At 44.3% G+C, this 22,197-nt stretch overlaps 1 pseudogene; it reads left to right on the forward strand.

Moving 5' to 3' along the window:
* The first annotated feature begins 6,962 nt into the window (after positions 1 to 6,962).
* Positions 6,963 to 22,197, forward strand: part of LOC125264036 — a 47,988-nt pseudogene continuing 32,753 nt past the window's right edge.

Genomic DNA, 22,197 nt, shown 5'->3' on the forward strand with positions numbered 1-22,197 from the left:
AATAATGGTAACACTTTATTTTAGGGTATTTTAACTAATTGCTTATTACTATTAGCATTCATATGGCTAAAATATTGGCTATTTATTAGTACTTATAAAGCACATATTAATGCCTTATTCTGCATGATCTTATTCTACATTCTTAATCCTACCCAATACCTAAACCTAACAATTAACTATAATAAGCAGTAAATTAAGAGTTTATTGAGGGAAAAGTCATAGTTAATCGTTTATATATGTGTTCCCTATACTGAAGTGTTACCAAAATAATGTAATGTAATGTTAACCCATAAAGCTAAGTAGTTTTTTAAGTTTGATAATTAATCTGCTATGCCATGTTTATGACAGGTTATGATGTTTTGCTAATGTCAAGTTGTCATGACAAAGACACTGACAGGTTATGATGTATTGGTTTATGTCAAGTTGTCGTAACAAAGACATCTCAAACAATGTCATCTTTGCATTAAAAATGACATAATTGAGCGAATGAGACTTAATGACAGTTGTCATAAACATTCATAAAACCTCCTTCATATTCATGACACGTGTCATGTCATGATTATGAAGGGATTATGTCAGTATTATGCACACCCCTTCAAGTAAAGTGTTACCGTGTTCATCCAACTTTCTTTTTGTGTTTCTTACTACATGTTGATTGTTTTTAATAACTTTAATATTTTTATTGATGTTTGCATGTTGTGAATGTTAAAATTGCTCAGTAGTAGGCTAAGCCTCAAGATTGAGAGTCATCTTATCGCAATGCTCCAATTACCACAAAGAGTGTTTTGCTCATTTTATTTAAAAAGTAATTCATTACAGACCAAGGTTACTTTACAAACAGTAGTTAAAAAATTCACACAATTTAAACAATAGTGGTTTGAAAATTGCGGATAGCAAACACAGATTTGACAGCTATTTCAAAACTGCTTCTGTTGCTGCTGGGTGCGCTCACTTTTCTGAGGAGGCGCAGTTAACTTTTAGCTAACTTTGCCTAACAGTATAACTTTACCGGAGCCAGCTAACTTTTGAAGGAGTAACCCCTGTCACTACAATTGGATTAGCTGCCTGAAACGAATAAAAAACAGCCAGACCACAGCATCCGAAGTGGAAACTCTTGTTAAATCGTGGGTCCGTAATACAAGAGACCAGGATGATGGAAGCAGCAGAAGAACCAGAAGACTGGAGATCAGGCAGAGATTTTATGAGAGGATTGACAATCTAAGTAATGTGGTCTGATGTGGTTATAATTGGTAATTTTTCTGTTTGTTTTTTTAGCAGCAAGTGAATGATTTCTGTGACAAGGAAGACTGGATGCTTGCTGGTGAAAATTCAGCTTTGACATCACAGAAATACATTTCTTTATAAATTGTATTAAAACAGAAAACATTTTAAGTCATAATAATATTCACATTATGTAATAAAATATTATTTTTTACTGTATTTTTGATCAAATAAATACAGCCTTGATGAGCATAAGAGACTTTCAAAAACAAGATTTTTAAAAATCTTACCAACCTCAAACTTTTGAACAGTAGTGCATATTTTCTTCATTTTCTTTCCAACAGGGCCTATCTATGCAGGGCTGAAAGTCTCTATCCTTCTTGGCCATGAAGAAAAAACTGGAAGCAGCAGGAGAAGTAGAGGGATGGATGTAACCCAGCTTCAAAGCTCCTCCATGACCTTTTGTTCAGGAATGGATAATGGATACTCCTCCATGGAGCGCTGGCTTACCCGGTTCCAAGTCGATGGCACAGTTCCATGGTCAGTGTGGTGATTACGTTGAGGCTTGGTTTAGGCAAAAGACGTCAGTGAATGGAGAATAGGCAGTTGGGAAATCCACAGATTGTAGAGCCGCTGGACTTTCAATGGAGGTAGCATTGACAAGAATCACTGGGGGTTGTTTTGGAGAAGTCTTTGGTAACTGAGGGAAGCAGTTAGGGAAACATTGTGAACCCCATCGCAGAATGTCTCCATGAGCTTGTGGGTTGGTGTTGGACAAGCCAGAGGCACCTGAGAATGACACCGGCAGTGGATTCCACCATGGATTGAATGGGTCTTCATGCAGGCAGCCCACTCTCAGTGTCACAAGTTCCACTTGGTCTCCTGCTCAGGGCCCTTCCAGTTACTGATTGAACCTTGTACAGAGTTTTAGTTGGTGTTTTCTGGGGCTTGGGCTCCTAAACATTAGATTGCCCACAGCTAAGGTGGTTATTGTAAATGAAGTTATCACAGATAATAGTTTTGATGTACTCTGCCTTACTGAAACCTGGCTTAAACCAAATGACTATATCAGTCTTAATGAGTCTACTCCACCAGGCTACTGTAATAAGCATGAGCCCCGTCTGATTGGTCATGACTGAGGTGTCGCAACAATCTATAAAAATATCCTTAATGTTACTCAGAAATCAGGACACAGGTTTAATTAATTTGAAGTGCTTGTGTAAGAAACCTACCATGTATTGAGCCCCTGGGCCCTATGTTGATTTTCTAACAGAGTTTGCGGATTTCCTCTTAGACCTACTAGTCAACGTCATAACTTAACGATACTTTGACTTTTTGTTCTACAACGTAAATTAAACACACCCATAGCGAAAATGCAAATGTGTGCTTTACCACTATATGACATGAAGAGCTAAATAAACTTATCACTGTGCCTAAACCAACAATGTGCCCACTAAATTACTGAAAGAGTTGTTAACTGTAGCAGAAGATCCTCTTCTCAATACTATTAAACTCCTATAGGTCATGTCCCAAAACCCTTCATAATGGCAGTTATTAAGCCTCTCATTAAGAAACCACAACAAGGTCCAAATGAATTGGCAAATTGCAGACCCATTTCAAATCTTCCATTTATGTCTAAAATACTAGAAAAAAATTGTCTGCTCAGCTGTGCTCCTTCTTGCAAAAATTATATCTATGAAAATTTTCAGTCAGGATTTAGGCCCCATCATAGCACAGAAACTGCGCTTGTTAAAATTACAAATGACTTCTAGCTTCTGACCAAGGCTACATCTCAATACTAGTTTTACTTGATCTTAGTGCTGCATTCAACACTATAGATCATGACATACTCTTAGATTGACTACAAAATTTCAGTGGTATTCAGGGACAGGCATTAAGGTGGTTTAGATCATACTATCTAAATGTTACCATTTTGCTTTTGTTAATGTGGATAATTCCCAGTTTAAATAAGTAAAATATGGAGTGCAGCAAGAGTCTGTTTTTGGCCCTCTGCTATTTTCAATATACATGCTACCCCTTGTTAATATTATTAGAAAACATAAAATTAGTTTCCACCGTTATGCTGATGATACTTACTTATTTATTTATTTCATCACAACCAGGTGAAATCTCTAAATTGTTAGAGTATGTACTCGTCTTAGTTGACAGAGTATGTTAAAGATATAAAATATTGGATGATCAGCAAATTCTTCTATTAAATTCGGATAAGAGTGAGGTATTACTTATTGGACCAGAAACTTGTACACAGAATCTCTTACAATACAATTTGCATTTAAAAGGATGTACTGTACTTCATTCTCTACACTTAAAGGTCTAGGTGTTATATTAGACAGCAACTTGGGCTTCACTTTATTTTGATGGTACCTTTAACACATTTTGTTGACTATAAGTAATGTTGCATCTACATGTCTACTAACTAGTAGAGTGTTAGTACTGTAGACTGGTAGAGTTAGAATAAGTTGACATGTACTTGCAAAGTTACTAGGGCTGCCCCCTAATAGTCGACTAAACGTTAGTCAACGAGAAGAGGCTTAGTCAACCAAAATTTTATTAGTCACTTAGTCGCAGAAAAAAAAAAATCCACAGAAAGTGACAAAGTCACACAGCCTGTGATGGACAGATCGTTAACAGCTGGTGTATGTGGTAAATACAGTACATCGGGCAGGGCATCAAAATGCTCACCTATCATTCATCAACCTCAAATCTGGCTTATCATCTGAAACATGTAAGTAGTAGCGCTTTATATGGCCGCTTAATTTAACGTTAACCTAGAAAAATGTGGGCTATTCAAGTCTTTGTTCGAAGTGTGAAAGCAGAATAGTAGCACGCTTACTGCATGACAGCTAACATGGAGGCGTAGATGCGATAACTTGCACGTAAAATGCACGTACAGCATTCCAGACTAACTCAGATGGGTAGCTACAGTGACAATACCTCAACACTCATACCTGATCAAAAGCTAATGTAAAAAAAAAATATTTTTTTAACAGTTTCTTAAAATCATTCAGAGATGATGATTGTTTCAAATACTGTCATGTATAGTTTTGGTTTTGTTTCATGTTCATGTTTCATGTTTTATTTTGCAGTATTGTCATTTTTCTTGTTTCCTGTTTGCCATGTGCTCCCTTTTGCCATGTGTTTCCCTTGTTTGTGTCATGTGATCCTGCCATGTGCTCCCTTGTCATGTGTCCTATATTGTCATTGGTTTGATTGTACACAGGTGTCCCTTTTTTGTCATTAGTCCTTGTGTATTTAAGCTCTCATGTTTGCCATGTGTCTTTGTCAAGTATTGTCCCTGTACCACTCTGGGTAAGGTTTATTCATGTTCTTGCTTTGTTTACCATGCCATGCCAGTTTTATGTTTGGATTTATGTATGTGTGATGGAAATAAACTGCACTTGGGTTCTTCAAGACTTGCCTTCAGTGGACTCATTACAGAATTATAGACCTCTACAATTAACCCAGCAGTTTCCCTCCTTCGTCTGCACCAAGCGAATCGTCCCCTAGAGGATTATGTAAAGGACTTTTGTGAACTCTGTCACCAGGTAAATTTCAATGGCGTTGCCCTCAAGGACATTTTTCAAAAAGACCTTGGCGATCATTGGTGTTACATAATGATGGAAAGTGACATTCCTGGACCCCTTGCAGAGTATATTGACTTTGCTTTATTTATGAGCGATTCCTCGTGGATGAGGGGCTCTACAATCCCACAGTACCTGTCAAACCAGAGAGGCTCCAAACCCTAATTGTGATGCCTGCCCAGCTAGAGACTGTTTATGTCATGCCTGCCCAGCCAGAGCCTCTTCACGTCATGCCTGCCCAGCCAGAGACTGTTCATGTCATGCCTGCGCAGTTAGAGACTTTTCAAGTCATGCCTGCCAAGTCTGAGTCTCTTCACATCATGCATGCCACACCTGAGCCCTCAGTTAAGATGACTGCCACGCCTGAGCCCTCAGCCAAGATGGCCGCCATGCCTGAGCCCTCAGCCAAGACAGCTGCCACGCCAGAGTCTCCAGATTGTGCAGCACTGGCCACTATGGCCACTGCTATTATGTGTGTTTGGGCCATGCATGCATCCACTCCAGTCCCTGACCAGCATCCAGAGGGGACTCCAGCCCCTGTCCAGTGTACAGAGATGGTTTCAGCCCCAGACCAGAGTCCAGTGACTGCCTCTGCCCATGAACCTGCTCCAGGCCATGACCCCATAACTCCGCCCAAGAAAAATTTTTGGGAGGGAGAGGGGGTGTATAGGTACCCTGCTATGGCCACTGAGACCGCGCCTCTATGGTCCCCTGAGCTACCTGCACCTCCATGGTCACTTGAACTTCCTGCAACGCCATGATCCCCTGAACTGTCTGCACCTCCATGGCCCCCTGGACTGCCAGCACCACCCTGGAGTTGTCCTAGCCTGTCAGCATCCCCATGCTCCATGGCCCATACTCCACACTCTCCTTTCTTTACATTTGGCTTCTAAACTCTGGAATAGCCTTCCTGATAATCTTTGGGGCTCAGACACGCTCTCCAAGTTTAAGTCTAAATTAAAGACGCATCTCTCGCATCAAGGATTCACATAATACATATCATAACCTTACACTTACACCAGTTATATCGGATTAGAACCACATCACTGTGTATTGCTTGAAATGTTATGAACAGCAGCTACATTCATTATTTTCTTATTTTCTTTCTACCTTGGTACCAACATACAAAACTGTCAAATTTTTGTCTATATTGTAATCATTATGATTACAACTTGTAATAATTGCTTCAACTCGTTCCCCACCATTGAGCAAATTTTCCATCATTTATAAAACATTTCCCCTCCATTGACAGAATTTTACAGCTTTCCGTTTCTCCACTGTTATACGCCCTTATGAAAATTAACTATTTCTTACTTACTTATTAATACTTACTGGTAGTTAAACCATGGTAACCATAAATTAACCATGGTTTTGTACACCATGGTATCTGTAGTATAATTGTGGTTATACAAATGGAAATCAATCAGCCAAAAAACTCTTTTACTTTAAAAAAAAAAGGTTAATTTTTTTAAGGAAAGTAGGGGCACTATTACGCATCTTCTGAAATAGTACATAATCTCCAGATAAAAACACAAGCAAAAAAGAAGCAGAAATAAGCTATAAAAGCAAGAGATAAATGTGGAAATGATCAAAAATTCTGGTGGTGGCTAGCAACTTTTTTAAAGAAAATTCTGATGGGGAAAGAGTTAATGAGCTCAATGTTTCTGCCTAAATGAATACATTAGCTATAGCTGCATGATCTATATTATCTTACAACTGTACATTGTGACATATGGATATTACTTTGATGCAGTATGTAGAAACATGCTTTTTCTAAGAATCTGCTTTGAAACTACATGCATTGTGAAAAGTGCTATACAAATAGATGTACATTTAAAAAAAAAAAAATAAATAAAAAGTGACAACGCAGTAGTCTAAAGGTGAATACACTACATGACTTCTGCCCAGGTATTTGCCCAAATGTCCAGTCTGGAGAAATCATCTAGAGCCTAGAATTCTGTGAATACAACTTCGCTTGGTCATTCATGTGTTTGTAATTATGAAGTATTTGACTCCACTTGAAGGGCACACATACACAGCATGAAAGTGTCTCTCCTTGATCAGGAAGGAGGAAGCTGCTTTACAGACACAACCTGTTTTACACACGTCATTCAAACACAGAAGCAGGGAACTATTTCAACTAGTCAGTTCAGGGAATCAGAAACTGAAGTATTGTTGAGCTGTTGTGTGTTTGTGTCTCTCTGTATTCTTGCAGTAAAATGGCAGAAGCCAGGATTTCTCAGGATGAGTTCATGTGTCCTGTGTGTCTGGATCTCCTGAAGGATCCAGTGGCCATTCCCTGCGGACACAGTAACTGTAAGATTTGTATTACTGGCTGCTGGGATCAGGAGGATGAGAAGAGAGTCTACAGCTGTCCTCAGTGCAGACAGACCTTCAGTCAAAGACCCGCTTTAAGTAAAAACACCATTCTGGCTGAAATGGTGGAGAAACTGAAGAAGACTAAACTTCCTGCTGACTGTTACGCTGGAGGCGTGCGGTGTGACATCTGTACTGGAAGAAAATACAAAGCCGTCAAGTCCTGTCTGGTGTGTCTGGAATCTTACTGTCAAACTCATTTTGACCGCCATGAGGAATTTCACTCTTGTAAGCCACACAAAGTGATTGATGCCACTGGACGACTGCAGGACATGATCTGCCGTAAACATGATAAAGAGCTAGAAATGTACTGTATCACTGATCAACAATGCATCTGTGTGCGGTGTAAAGAGTCTGAACATAAAAATCACAACACTGTATCAACTGCAGCACAGAGGACAGAGAAACAGGTATGAATTGAGATGGATTGTTTATTTAGTCACCGTCATGCCTTTCAAAACCGGTTTGACGGCAGAATGTAAAAGGTGATATTTTGAAAAATGTCTCATCTACTTCAGTCTATACATTTAAAGTCAATGGATACAAAAGTTTCAAGAAAAAAGCATAAAAGTAATATAAACAACTCTAGTGGTTAAAAAAAGAAGTGTGCTTGAGTGTACTGATGTGCACTTGTAGTGTACTTCAAATTAAAAGTATATTATAAAAAATACTTGGAGATAATAAAAGGCCACTTAAGTGTACTGAAAGAGAATAAACTTTCATGACTGTTTCATGTACACTTTATAAAGTACACTTTGTAATGTCAAATTAAACATTTTACTTTAAAGGGTACATAACACACACAGTTTTGGCCAATCTAATCTTGAGTACCTATAGAGTAGTTTAGCATCATTCATATCTCTGAAAAGTCTTTAGTTTTATCGGATTTATAAAAGAAAGATATGCTGCACCGAAAACGTCTTTCCGAAAACAGCCGAGCTCTTGGAGGCATGCCGTGAGCGAGGCTAAAGAGTGACGAGCATACGCAGCATTTGCGTAGCAAAGCTATCAATGATCAGCACAAAAAAAAACACAGCACAAAAAAAAAAAAAAACACACACAATACACCATCACATTATCCCTGGATAACTTTTGATTCTTTATACGTTTGTGTTGTTTACATTATATGTAAATGTAAACAATATGTATTGTATATATATTGTAATCATTATGATTACAACTTGTAATAATTGCTTCAACTCATTCCCACCATTGAGCAAATTTTCCATCATTTATAAGACATTTCGCCTCCATTGACGGAATTTTACAGCTTTCCGTTTCTCCACTGTTATACGCCCTTATGAAAATTAACTATGGCTGCCAACAAAAAAGACATTTGAAGCAGTTTTACTCACCACCTGTGGTTCCGACTTATGACCAGGATCTTTTACCGCTGTGACCGCTCCATCTTTCAGTTTCAAATGATCTGTAAATCCAGTGTCCATCTGGGCTTTGTTTATGAAATCATAAGCGCTGATCCTGTGGGCTCGAGCTGTCATGGAAAACACGAGATATTCTCCGTTCATTTTAACCAATAAAAAAGTGATTGCAACTTTCAGACACAACATCCTTATTTTGATAGTTCATTTAAGGTGGTTTCTATGGTTATTTTAATGACAAATGTCGAGAGTGCATCAATGTAATGTGTGAGCACAAAACTCTCAGCTCCACTTAATGCTGGGTTCATTGGGAAGCAAGGTTATTTTTCCCTCACAACCAAAAACACACTTCTTTGTTGTTTTCATGGTCTAAAAACAAGGTGATAAATTCTTTCTCGAGCAAGTCCTGTGCAGTGCTGCCTCCGACTTCTGTAACCTGAAGCGTGTTGATGGGCGTGGTCTCTCGCTCTGGTTGATGTGTGCTTTTTTAAAAGTATGCTACTTTTTAAAGAGCCAAATTTTTATTCATAAATCAAATCAAATCATTGATCAACACGTGGATCCCAAATCAAATATGATCAACAAACATCAAAAACATCAAACTTCACTGGTGTTCGTGTCATGACATCATGACGTGTCACCATATTTTATTTGGCTTCTGTAAACTGTTGAGACATTCTTCAGAACAACATGAGGGAGAGTAAATCATGACAGAATTAAAACTTTAGGGTGAAGTATTCATATAAAACTAGACAATGATGAAATATTCCTGACAATTTAGTTTCATATTCATTCACAATCTCATTTCAGGAAACTATGAATCTGTGTTTTGAACCTACAGTATAAATGTATCATGTGATCTGGTATTTTTTTTTTACCAGTTCTGGATTCATGTAATTTTTGTGATATTATTTTCATGTGTCATTTCCTGTTATTGGTTTGTCCTCCAGAAACAGCTGAAGGAGACGCAGATAAAGATCCGTCAGAGAATCCAGCAGAGACAGAAAGATCTTCAGCAGCTGAGAGAGGCTGTGGAGTCTCATAAGGTAAGTCTGGAGAAGAAGAGAAGTTTGAGACGTCTCAGATTGGACTCTGTAAGTCCCGCTGAAGCCACTGTGTGATTGTGATGTGTGTCCTAACAGCGCTCTGCACAGACAGCAGTGGAGGACAGTGAGAGGATCTTTACTGAGCTCATCCGCTCCATTGAGAGTTGCTCTGAGGTCACACAGCGGATCAGAGATCAGGAAGAGGCTGCAGTGAGTCGAGCTGAAGGACGACTGGAGCGACTGGAGCAGGAGATCAATGATCTGAGGAGGAGAGATGCTGAGCTGGAGCAGCTTTCACACACACACCATCACATCCATTTCCTGCAGGTAACAGAGATCTAGAAGAACAGGATCATAGTGGACTTGAGCAAGAGAAACATTTCATGAGAGCAGAATGAGCCGCTGACTGAGATGTTGTCAGGAATTCAGTCAGATTCAGTCCAGTTTGTTATCATATAATCATCAGTCAGACTCTCATTTGATCATCTTCTGTTTAAAGAGACGACACTTACAAAGACCTGGAAAATCTCATAGGAAACATTTTTCTGAGCTCATTTTCCTGGAATAAATTATTAGTTGTCAAACACCATTAACTAATTTTTCCTTCTGATTTCTTGTGTCATGATGAAATCAGTGAACTTGATGGGATCAATTTCCAGACCTATCAGCGTATGACATCAAAGTATCGCGAGAGCATACGACCCCATAAGCTTTTGAAGCGTGTGGTGTTTTCATCCTTTTAACAAAACACACTCCACGTGGTGTACAACTAAAGTCAGGTGAACACTGTGCGATTTTGGTCATGATTTGGTCGTCTGAGTCAAATTTTGAGAATCCTAAAAGATTCCTGTATTCCTAGGCTAAAATCTGTAGTCTTTGTTCGTTAGTTTGACATGTTCACCGACAGCCGATTAATGACTGTTGCGATCAAATTTTACTTCCGACGAAATTCTGGCAGTGTCAGAAGATTTGGCGCACAGTCCTGCAGTGTGACTTCTCCTACGACAAATGTCAAATTGTCTTCGTTTTTCAAGATAAGCCAAGATCAAAATTAATGCTAGAGATTTCTTTGTTAGCCACCATTTCAGTCCCGCATATGATGCAGCTCAGGGTCACGGAACGTGTGTGGGTTGATGATGTAAAACTCTGGACAAGTTCCCTTTCATGGGAACATCGACGTTGCGTAATCGCTTTGGGAACGCCTCTGCGTGTTACGTCTTGAAGCACTCGTGAAATCGAACCAATAGTGTGATGGGACGTCAGAGCGGGTGACGTCACGGACCAGGAAACTAAAAAGCACCCCTGAGAACAAAGAACGCCAGCTTCTGAAGTCTTCAGCAGCACTCTGTGTTATCATGTGTCTTATTTGATGCTGTCTGTCCATTATATATACACAGCTTACGCTCCGTACACACCGCTCACGCCGGGCGTTCTTTGAAAAGCAGAATGAAGGCGCCACGGCGAGTGTTCCCCAGGGTTCGGGTCCCGCTGCTGCCGAGGCACAGCTGCGGCTTCAGTCCTGGGGTTCACAGATGGATCTGGCGGAGGGGTTAGAGACGGGTCCTGCCCTATCTCTGCCTTCACCTGCCAGACCCAGTGTCTCTCCCCTGGTTGCGGAAGCACGCTTTGTGGTTTCTTCCCCCAGGGCAGAGGCACCGGCGCTTCACTTATCCAGCTCTGAGGAGGTGGATGTAGTGAGCGTCGGGGCTCGAGATGAGATTTCGCCATCCTCATCTCCAGCTTATGAGGAGCTTTTAGAGGTTGTGACTCGGGCGGTGGCAAAGTTAAAAATAGAATGACCAGAAGAAAGACCAGAAGTGCGCACAAATGCAAGCTGGATGAGCGGTTTCTCCCCGCCCGATCACAGCCTCAGCCCCGGGGATTGCCGTTCTTCCCCGATCTCCACACCGAGGTGTCGAGATCGTGGCAGAAGCCGGCTCAATTCCGTGTTTACAATCCACAAACAACATTTTACAGCAATATTGTAGGAGGTAAATAATATGGTTATGGGACGATGCCTCAGGTCGAAGAGATGCTCGCAAGCTATATGCTAGTCAGCATCGCCCCTTAAATCCCAGACTTTGCCCACCAGACCCCTGCGTACAACATCAGCGCTGGTGGGCAGGGCTTACGCCTCAGCAGGTCAAGCGGCCGCATGTCTTCACACCATGGCCATCCTCCAGGATATCAAGCCGACCTGCTGGGGGAAATAGATGAGAGTGGCGAGGCATCTTTTGAAAGCATACAAGAATTAAGAAAGGCTACCGACTTATCTCTCCGGGCCACCAAGGAGACAGCAAAATCGATCGGCCGCTCTAAGGCAGCCCTGGTGGCCACGGAGAGACATTTATGGCTTAATCTATCAGATATTAAAGAGAGAGATAAGTTGGTGCTTTTAGATGCACCTGTGTCTCCCCTGGGCCTCTTCGGCGACTCCATTACATCTGTCGTTGAGAGGTTCCCGGAGGCAAAAAGACAGTCAGCAGCCTTCCAAAAATTCATCCCTACTCATCTGCAAGCTCCTCAACAGCGCATAGAGCGCAACAAAAACAGAGCGTCGCCACCCGTGCTCCCTCGCAAAGATCTTGGGGACCGGGGAGGGCGGCACAAGCGAAGCCTTCCAAGGGTAAGACAGATCTGTGGACTGTCATTATCGCGAGGAAGGCTTCGAAGAAGTCCTGACGCCCGTGGTCCAGGACTTCCGAGGGCAGCCCCCTCCGGAGAGGGTCCTGTAAAATTAAAATCTATAATATTAACCCCTCTTCGGCGCCCTCAGGGGGCCGTTCTACCAACACTGCCACCTCGTGTGTTTCAGGGTGCAGCGGCCCCAGCGACCCTCTGAGGAGGGCCGGTCAGTGTTTGGTTGGACTGTTCCCTGCCGGTGCGCCGCTTCAGGGCGTCGAGCCAAGTGCTCAAAAAACACCAGAGACCAGTCTCGAGAGGCTGGTTCCCTTAGTAGAATTTCTGGAAGAATGGAAACGTCTTCCCAATATTTCTCAGTGGGTACTGCAAATGATAGAAAAGTGTTACAAAATACAATTTGGGTTTTGCCCGCCCCAGTTCAGCGGGGTCCTCCCTACAGTGGTGGCACCCCCAGGCACGTCTGTCTCCTGCTCAGGTGAATTCCATTCTCTCAACCGTGAAAGGGGTGAAACTAGGCCAGTCACTCACTGTAAAACAGTTTCAGAGACTGTTGGGTCTGATGGCAGCTGCGTCTAACATGATACTTTTTGGCCTGCTGCACATGAGACCCTTTACAGTGGTGGCTCAAGACCAGGGGAAATTTCTCCAAGGGGAAATCCTTTTCGCACAATCAAGGTCACGCGGCGATGCCTTCGTGCCTTGGCAGTGTGGAAAAAGCCCTGGTTCCTGTCCCAAGGTCTTGTGTTGGGGGCTCCTTGTCGTCGCAAAATGCTAATGACGGATGCGTCTCTCACAGGCTGGGGGGGGCGATCATGAGTGGTCGCTCAGCTCAGGGTCTTTGGGAGGACCATTATCGTTCATGGCATATAAATCGCCTGGAGATGATGGCGGTATTTCGAGCACTCAAATACTTCCTCCCAGACCTGAGGGGCCACCACGTGTTAGTACAAACAGACAACATGTCGGTGGTCTCTTATATCAACCATCAGGGGGGTCTGAGGTCTCGCCAGTTGTGCAAGTTATGGTTCACGGATCTACTATCCCTCTTAGAAAGTTCTCCCATGGAGATTTCAATCAGGCAGGACCTTCTGTCTCAGGCGGGCGGCACACTGATTCACCCGTGCCCAGAGATATGGAAACTGTGGGCTTGGCCCCTGAGGGGGCCGAGCTCATAGAATCCGGTCTCTCAACCGAGGTTGTAGAGACCATTCTCCACTCCAGAGCTCTGTCCATGAGAAGACTATATGCATATAAGTGGAAGCTGTTTGCTACTTGGTGTAGCTCATCTCAGGTGGAACCGGTCCACTCTTCCATCAGTCATGTACTGCAATTTCTCCAAGAAAAATTCTCGGATGGTTTATCTCCTTCTACATTGAAGGTTTATGTTGCAGCGATATCCGCTTATCATGCTAAATTAGAGGGTGTTTCTGTGGGTAGAAACCCTCTGGTCATACGTTTTCTTCGTGGTACTCAGAGGCTGAGGCCCGTGGTACGTACAAAGACTCCGTCCTGGGACTTAGCTATTGTGTTGGAAGGGTTAGCTGCGGCTCCCTTTGAACCCTTAGAGGAAGTGTCTGAGAGGTTCCTCACACTGAAAACGTCTGCTTCATTCTTATATCAGAAGCTGGCGTTCTTTGTTCTCAGGGGTGCTTTTTAGTTTCCTGGTCCGTGACGTCACCCGCTCTGATGTCCCGTCACACTATTGGTTCGATTTCACGAGTGCTTCAAGACGTAACACGTAGAGGCGTTCCCAAAGCGATTACGCAGTGTCTCGTTCCCTTATTCAGGGAACCAGGGTTACAGACGTAACCCGAGACGTTTTCATGCGCACATCCATTTTTATTGCATCTTGACTGTCGTACAGTCTGACATAAATGACAGCTGAGATCCCACAGTGTGATATAAGGATCATGTTCGTACAGTCTGGCAAGCAACAATCGTAAAGGACTATTATAAATCGCACAGTGTGCACCCAGCTTAACACTTTTTATTCTTGTTCTCTGAATTACTCAACAAAATTAATCACTAGAGCCCCCTTGTGGTGCAGTTCCAAGTTATATGTACTATAGTAAGCAATTACTATGAATTGAACATCAAGTATTGTATACTTCTCAACACAACATCTCCCCCATTACTCAAACAGAGTTACTTCTCTTATAAGATCATTACCTTATTCAAGTCTTATTTATTCAAAACTTATTTCAAATGAACTATTATGCAATTAAACAAGGCATTTCAAATAGGCATTTCAAAGGAGCATAATGAAATCTTCTTGCACACTTTTATCCTTTTAACATGACACAGAATGACATTTATCAAACATTTCAGGATTCAGTGTACATTTAAATTATTTTGGATAGGGCAGTGATCCGCCTACACCCTTTACATATCTTCTTGGTCTGACTTATTTGTTTCTTATCAGACGCATTACTCCATCACATAGTCTTGAGTCCACACAGGTCTTAAGCACCTATTCGGACTCAAAACAGTGTTCTCCATTGTACAGCCTCATTCAGCTACTTCATCCTGTGCAGAGTTTTCCTTTCTTTCTGGGCATAGTGAAAGAAAAAGATGTTCGAATTCCATCTTTTCCCATCATTTAAGATGTAAGAACTTGGTCCTGTTTGTTGTTGTACTGACAATGGATCAGTGAACCGGGCTTCTCCTTTTTTTTTTTTTTTTTTTTTTTTTACATGAAAAGGCTTCCTCACTCTCACCTTTTCTTCAACTGCAATTTTAAAGAATTTGGATCCTCTCATATGTTCGGTGTATTGTTTACTTTTGTTCTGTCTTTCAGTCACATGTGCCATCACACAAGCCATCTCAGCTGCCTGAAGACATTCTTTAAGCACTCTGTTGAACCGTTCAATGCCTCTGTTAGCCTGAGGGTGATAAACACTTGTCTTAATGTGCTGTAGTCCCTGTGTTTTCACAAAATCAGCAGATTCAGACGAAGTGAACTGCAGTCCATTGTCTGTCATGATGGTGCAGGGGTTTCCTTCTCGAGCAAAGATCATGGTCAGAAATTTAAGAACAGTCTCTGTTGTTACTGATGAAGCAAAACCAACTTCTGACCATTTGCTTCTGGCCAGTCGGTAGCTCCCTTCTCGAAAGGTCCTACTATGTCAATAACAACATGCTGAAATGGGACTTCGGGAACTCCACCGGCTGCATTGGAGCTGGGAAACAACGTCCCTTAGCTGTTATAAATTCACTGTAAACCACAGATTCTTGGGGCTTCTTGCTTAATTTCTAAATGCAACTGGAAGCCAGTGCAAGGACCTGGGGACTGGTGTGAAATGATCATATTTTCTGGTTTTGCTCAGAATCCTGGCCGCAGCATTCTGTGCAAGCTGCAGCTGTCTTGTGGTCTTTTTGGGAAAGCCAGTGAGGAGTCTTGACTGGAGACAAAGCATCGTATTCTTGCAATATTTTGAGATGATAATATGCTGATTTAGTTATTGATTTTACATGACTACTGAAACTCAGGTCTGACTCCAAAATCACACCAAGATTCCTGACTTGATTTTTAGAGAACTTCATCTTTGTTTCCAAATACAATGACTTTAGTTTTGTCTTTGTTTAACTGAAGGAAGTTTTGGCACATCCAATTGTTAATTTCACCAATGCATCGTAGGGAGTCAATGGGGCTGTAGTCGTTAGGTGATAGGGCTAGGTAAATCTGAGTGTCATCTGCATACCTGTGATATGCAGTTTGGTTCTTTCTCATTTTTTGGCTCAGAGGGAGCATACTGTATATAGGTTGAACAGGAGCGTTGCAAGAACTGAGCCTTGAGGGACTCCGCATGTCATGGATGCACTGATATTTTACCTGTATCTGTGTTTAGGCGAATATAATTTATTATCTTTATTAGCACTGTCTCTGTGTGGTAATGTGGTCAGAAACCAGACTGAAAATTGTCAAAGTATTCATTCAAGCTTAAAGGGACTCTATGTAATAATGTAAATATTGTTTGCCCCGCCCCCTTGTTCAAAGACGTGGGTTGCCAATAACAAAAGGGAGCGCAATTGACAATGAAAGCTGATGAGTTGATTTATCTGTGATTTAATATGCTGTCATTCATAGAGATATTTAGATGTATTCAGAGGCTTTTTAGGTCATGTAGAATCTGTGATTCTCCGAACCTGTTTCTTTGCTGGTTTCTATGGTTGCAATACGCGTGTTTTCCGCCAACTGGCAACCTGTGATGTCGAAATACTATTGGATAAACTGACAGCACGAGGTTTCACACAGACCAAAACAAAGACAGACATTCCGACATGGAACACACATTTCAAAGTAGAATATCTGGCTGTAGCATAGTTTTTCTGAAGAACAAGTAGGTGAACTTAGCATGTTTCCTAAATATCTGCAAACATATCGGGGTATTTTTATGCTTTATTAAAGTAAAAATCTTACATAGAGCCCCTTTAATAATTTGTGAATTTGCTAATTGAGAACAACTTTTTCAGTGAACTTCCCTATGAAAGGAAGATTTGAGATTGGTCTATAGTTGCTCAATATGGTATTATCCAGAGTGCTCTTTTTCAGGAGGGGCTTAACTTGAAAGTCCCAGAAAGAAGTGAGGTGTTTACTACTTCTAGGAGATGCTTCTAAACAGTTAAACACACTTTTGAAAAAAGATGTGGGAAGTGTGTCAATGGCGCAAATTGATGTTTTAAGGAGCTGTAATGTTTCTTCCAAAATTTTACCCTCACTTGCTTCGGAATCAAGTGCAGTTCAAGGATGTGCTGATCGCCTTTCAGATATTACTGATTTGCTGTCCGACAGCATTTCACTGATTACTGATTATTATATTACTGATTTGCTGTCCGACAGCATTTCACTGGGAATCTGACTTGGGGGGTTTGTTATACTCTCTACAGTAGCAAAAAGAGTGCAGATGTTGTTTAAGTTGCTGTTTATAATATCTGAGAAGAAGGTCTGTCTAGCTTTGCCTAGTTCCTCATTGAAAACATTGAGGCTATATTTAGAGATGTTATAGTGGATTTCAAGTTTTGTCTTTCGTCTTTGTCTTTTCTGCATTGTCTTTTCATATTTTGCACTGCTGTTAAGTTTCTCCAAGGCAATTTTTGTCTGCCACTCTTCTTCCTGACTTTCACAGGAGCAATATCATCAATAACATTCTTGACATTTGAGTTAAAAGAATCAAGGAGAAAATAAAACGTATGCAGATATGCTTGGTGTTAAAGATAGCCTTCCTAAACAGCACCCTAGTGTTCTCATTTAAGCATCACTTTTTGACCGAGATAGATCTAGCTTCAAAAGAAGGAGAGAGCAATATATCAAAGGAAATACAGAAATAATCAGATAGCGCTACATCCTTAATAACAATGGATGATATGTTTAGACCCTTACTGATAAGTAAATCTAGAGTGTGCCCAGGATTGTGTGTAGGTCCATGTACATGCTGAGTGAGATCATAAGTATTCAAAACAGTTATGATTTCTTTAGCCATATTGATTTCTGCATTATCTTTGTGGATAATAAAGTCCCCAGTAATAGCAAAACAGTCAAACTCTGAGGAAATTGTTGATAATAGTTCTGTAAAGTCCTCAACAAAGGCTGGAGAGTATTTTGGAGGCCTGTAAATAACAATAAGTAGAATGCGTGGAGCACCTTTTAACACAATACCCAGATATTCGAAAGACAAGTGATGCTTGCATTGATAGACATCTTTAAATAAAGCAGCTCCACCTCTCCTAACAGCTCTGCAGACACTCATAAAACCAAAGTTAGGACGGGCTGTTTCATTGAGGACTGTTGCACTTTAGGCGAGACACGGCAGGTGAAAACATCGTTTTTTCATGCAGTGGTCAATTTTGAGATTTTGGGCCAGTTTGCTCCCTTAACATGTAAGCTTTCATGTCAAAATAAAAAATAAGTCAACATTACACATTAAGGTGGTTATTTCATTATATTTTGTCAACTTGCGCCTTTAGATTTCTATCGGAAATCACCAAAAGTTAGCATTCTAAAGCGAGCTCCCGTGCCGTCTCCATTCACAGAAATGTCTAGGTTACTAGTGTAACCCCCGTTCCCAGAAGGAGGGAACGGAGACGTTACGTCGATACTGACGTAATGGGGTCTCGCTAGGGAGCCCAATCACCTCCAAGGATACAAAACAAGCCAATGGGAATTGGCCTGTGAGATTTACATGCCGGGCCCCTCCCCCGGCATCCGGGTATAAATAGGGCCGGCATACTCACCTTCATTCATATTTTTGCTGAGGAGCCGAGACAGGTATCTGGCCGCTCAGCGGTGGCTCAAAGCTATGGCAGGGGAACGTAACGTCTCCGTTCCCTCCTTCTGGGAACGGGGGTTACACTAGTAACCTAGACGTTCCCATTCAGTCAGTCACGTTCGACGTTACGTTGATACTGACGTAATGGGGTCCCGTGGAAAACGCCATAGCAACTAAACCACGTTACGAGTGTTAGGGAGGCAGGTGCTGGCAGGCTGAGGCGTGCCAATGCAAGTGCGGCCCATACTCGCAACCCTCCAGCGCCCAGAGTAAGCCCAGGAATGTCTTCCATACCGGCGGGATGGAGAGGACAGGGTGTTACCGTGGAGAGTCGAAGCTGCTGTTCCTACCCCACGGGGAAGAGTGCTTCGGAACTCAATCCCTCGTTTTTCAGCAACGACAAAAACGCCAGGAAAGCGTTCCCCGAGGAGGGGAAAGCTACGGAGACCACACCCTGCCCGAAGGGAGGTAACGTGTGGAAGACACATATAGACTGGTCTGAGAACAGTAACGCATATGGAAGATCTCTGATGTAGGTCCTACCTTCCGGGAGGAACGACTAGCAATCAGAGACGGGGCAAAGCGAAGTGGCCCAGGGAAAGACACGGGTTTACCGTCAGGGAAACCTTACCGTGGACAAACACATATGGGATTACCCGAGGGGAATCACAGCATATGGGCATCTAGCCCAGTACAAGGGCAGACCAACTGGGCATACACACGAGTACTGGACCTAGCGCCGGATGCCTCCGCCACGTCTGGCCGCCGCAAGATGCAGGAGGAACTCCACAGGGTTCGCCGTTAAGGGGAACTGAACTGAGGAGCGGAAAGAGTGCTCGCATTCCCTCTCCCGAGGGAAATGGCACAGCAAGCGAACACCCATGGCTATCTACGAGTAGACAGCACACGGGTGGACACCGGTTCCACTCGGAGGTTATAATACCTCGCGAATGTATTCGGTGTCGCCCAGCCTGCAGCTCTGCAGATGTCTGCAACAGAGGCACCGTGCGCCAACGCCCAGGAAGAAGCCACACCCCGAGTGGAGTGAGCTCGCAACCCGAGGGGGCACGGCTCGCCTTGGGACTGGTACGCCAAGGCGACGGCATCCACTATCCAGTGGGCCAACCTCTGTTTGGAGACAGCCTTTCCCTTCTGCTGACCTCCAAAAAAGACAAAGAGCTGCTCAGAGCTTCTGAAGCTCTGCGTGCGGTCCATGTAAACGCTCAGGGCACGAACGGGACACAGCAACGCAAGGGCTGGGTCTGCCTCCTCCGGGGGCAGTGCTTGCAGGTTCACCACCTGGTCCCTGAAGGGAGTGGTGGGAACCTTGGGCACATATCCAGGCCGGGGTCTCAAGATCACGTGAGAGTAGTCCGGCCCGAATTCCAGGCACGAATCGCTGACGAAATGCTTGCAGGTCCCCAACCCTCTTGAAGGAGGCGAGCGCGGTCAGGAGCACTGTCTTGAGAGACAAATGATTCAGCTCAGCTGACTCGAGGGGCTCGAAGGGAGCTCTCCGAAGGCCCGAGAGGGCGATGGAGAGATCCCAGGAGGGAATGAGGCGAGGCCTAGGGGGATTTAACCTCCTGGCGCCTCTGAGGAACCTGATGATCAGGTCGTGCTTTCCTAGTGACTTGCCATCAAGCACATCGTGATGCGCTGCGATGGCGGCCACATAGACCTTCAGGGTGGAAGGGGACAGCCTCCGTTCCAAACCCTCTTGAAGGAAGGAAAGCACAACACCGACCGGGCATTTCCGGGGGTCCTCCCGGCGGGAGGAACACCACTCAACGAACAGACTCCACTTCATGGCATAGGCGTACCTCGTAGAGGGGGCTCTGGCCGAAGTGATGGTGTCGACTACCGCGGACGGTAGGCCACTCAAGTCTGCCGCGTCCCGTCCAGGAACCACACGTGGAGGTTCCACAGATCGGGCCGCGGGTGCCATATGGTGCCCTGCCCCTGAGAGAGGAGGTCCTTCCTCAGGGGATGCGCCAGGGATGGGCTGTCGTGAGGAGCATGAGTTCCGGGAACCAGGTCCGGTTGGGCCAGTACGGCGCAACTAGCAAGACCTGCTCCTCGTCCTCCCTGACCTTGCACAGTGTCTGTGCAAGGAGGCTCACTGGGGGAAACGCATATTTGCGTAGGCCCCGGGGCCAGCTGTGTGCCAGTGCATCCGTGCCGAGGGTCCCCTCGGTCAACGAATAAAACCACTGGCAATGGGCGGATTCCCGAGAAACGAACAGGTCCACCTGTGCTTCCCCGAACCGGCTCCATATCAGCTGGACCGCCTGGGGGTGGAGTCTCCATTCCCCCGGGAGCGTGAGCTGTCGTGAGAGCGCGTCGGCCGCATGATTGAGCTCGCCCGGGATGTAGGAGGCGCGCAGCGACCTGAGTCGGCGCTGACTCCACAGGAGGAGATGGCGGGCGAGTTGCGACATGCGACGGGAGCGTAGACTACCCTGGTGGTTGATGTACGCTACCATCGATGTGTTGTCCGTCCGGACCAGTACATGCTTGCCCTGCAACAGCGGTCGAAACCGGCACAGCGCAAGAAGTACTGCCAGCAACTCGAGGCAGTTGATATGCCAATGGCGATGGGGTCCTGTCCAGGAGCCCGACGCCGACTGGCCACTGCATATGGCACCCCAGCCGGTGGTGGAGGCATCTGTTGTAACAACAACATGCCTGGACACTTGTACTAGGGGCACCCCGGCCCGTAGAAAAGCAAGGTCCGACCACGGGCTGAATGTTCGGCGACACTCCGGTGTGATGACCACACGGAGTGAGCCGCGGTGCCATGCCCACCTCGGGACTCGGTCGTGAAGCCAGTGCTGGAGCGGTCTCATATGGAGCAATCCGAGCGCCGTGACCGCGGCTGCGGATGCCATATGCCCCAGGAGCCTCTGAAATTGTTTCAGTGGGACCGCTGTTTTCCGCGAGAACGAGTTCAGGCAGTTCAGCACCGACTGTGCACGCTCGTTGGTGAGACGCGCTTGTATGTTGACCGAGTCCAGCTCCACACCGAGAAAAGAGATGCTCTGCACGGGGCAGAGCTTGCTCTTTTCCCAGTTGACCCGAAGCCCCAACTGGCTGAGGTGACTGAGCACCAGGTCCCTGTGTTCGCACAACTGCTCTCAGGACTGGCCCAAAATGAGCCAATCGTCGAGGTAGTTGAGAATGCGAACGCCCACCTCCCTGAGCGGGGCAAGGGCCCCCTCTACGACTTTGGTAAAGACGCGAGGAGACAGGGACAGCCCGAAGGGTAGGACCTTGTACTTATATGCCCGCCCCTCGAACGCAAACCGTAGGAACGGTCTGTGTCGAGGAAGGATCGAGACATGAAAGTACGCGTCCTTCAGGTCTATAGCTGCAAACCAATCCCGGGCGTGAACGCACGTGAGAATGCGTTTCACGGTGAGCATCTTGAACGGGAGCTTGTGAAGGGCCCGATTCAAGACACGCAGATCCAGGATTGGTCGTAACCCCCCGCCTTTCTTGGGTACTATGAAGTAAGGGCTGTAAAACCCAGACTTCATTTCGGCTTGAGGGACAGGCTCTATTGCGTCCTTCGCCAAAAGAACCGCAATCTCCGCCCGCAGGACAGAGGCGTTGGGACCTGTCACCGAGGTGAACAGAACGCCGCTGAACCTGGGGGGATGCC

This window comes from Megalobrama amblycephala, linkage group LG1 (genome assembly GCF_018812025.1).
Source record: "Megalobrama amblycephala isolate DHTTF-2021 linkage group LG1, ASM1881202v1, whole genome shotgun sequence".
Classification (NCBI taxonomy): Eukaryota; Metazoa; Chordata; class Actinopteri; order Cypriniformes; family Xenocyprididae; genus Megalobrama; species Megalobrama amblycephala.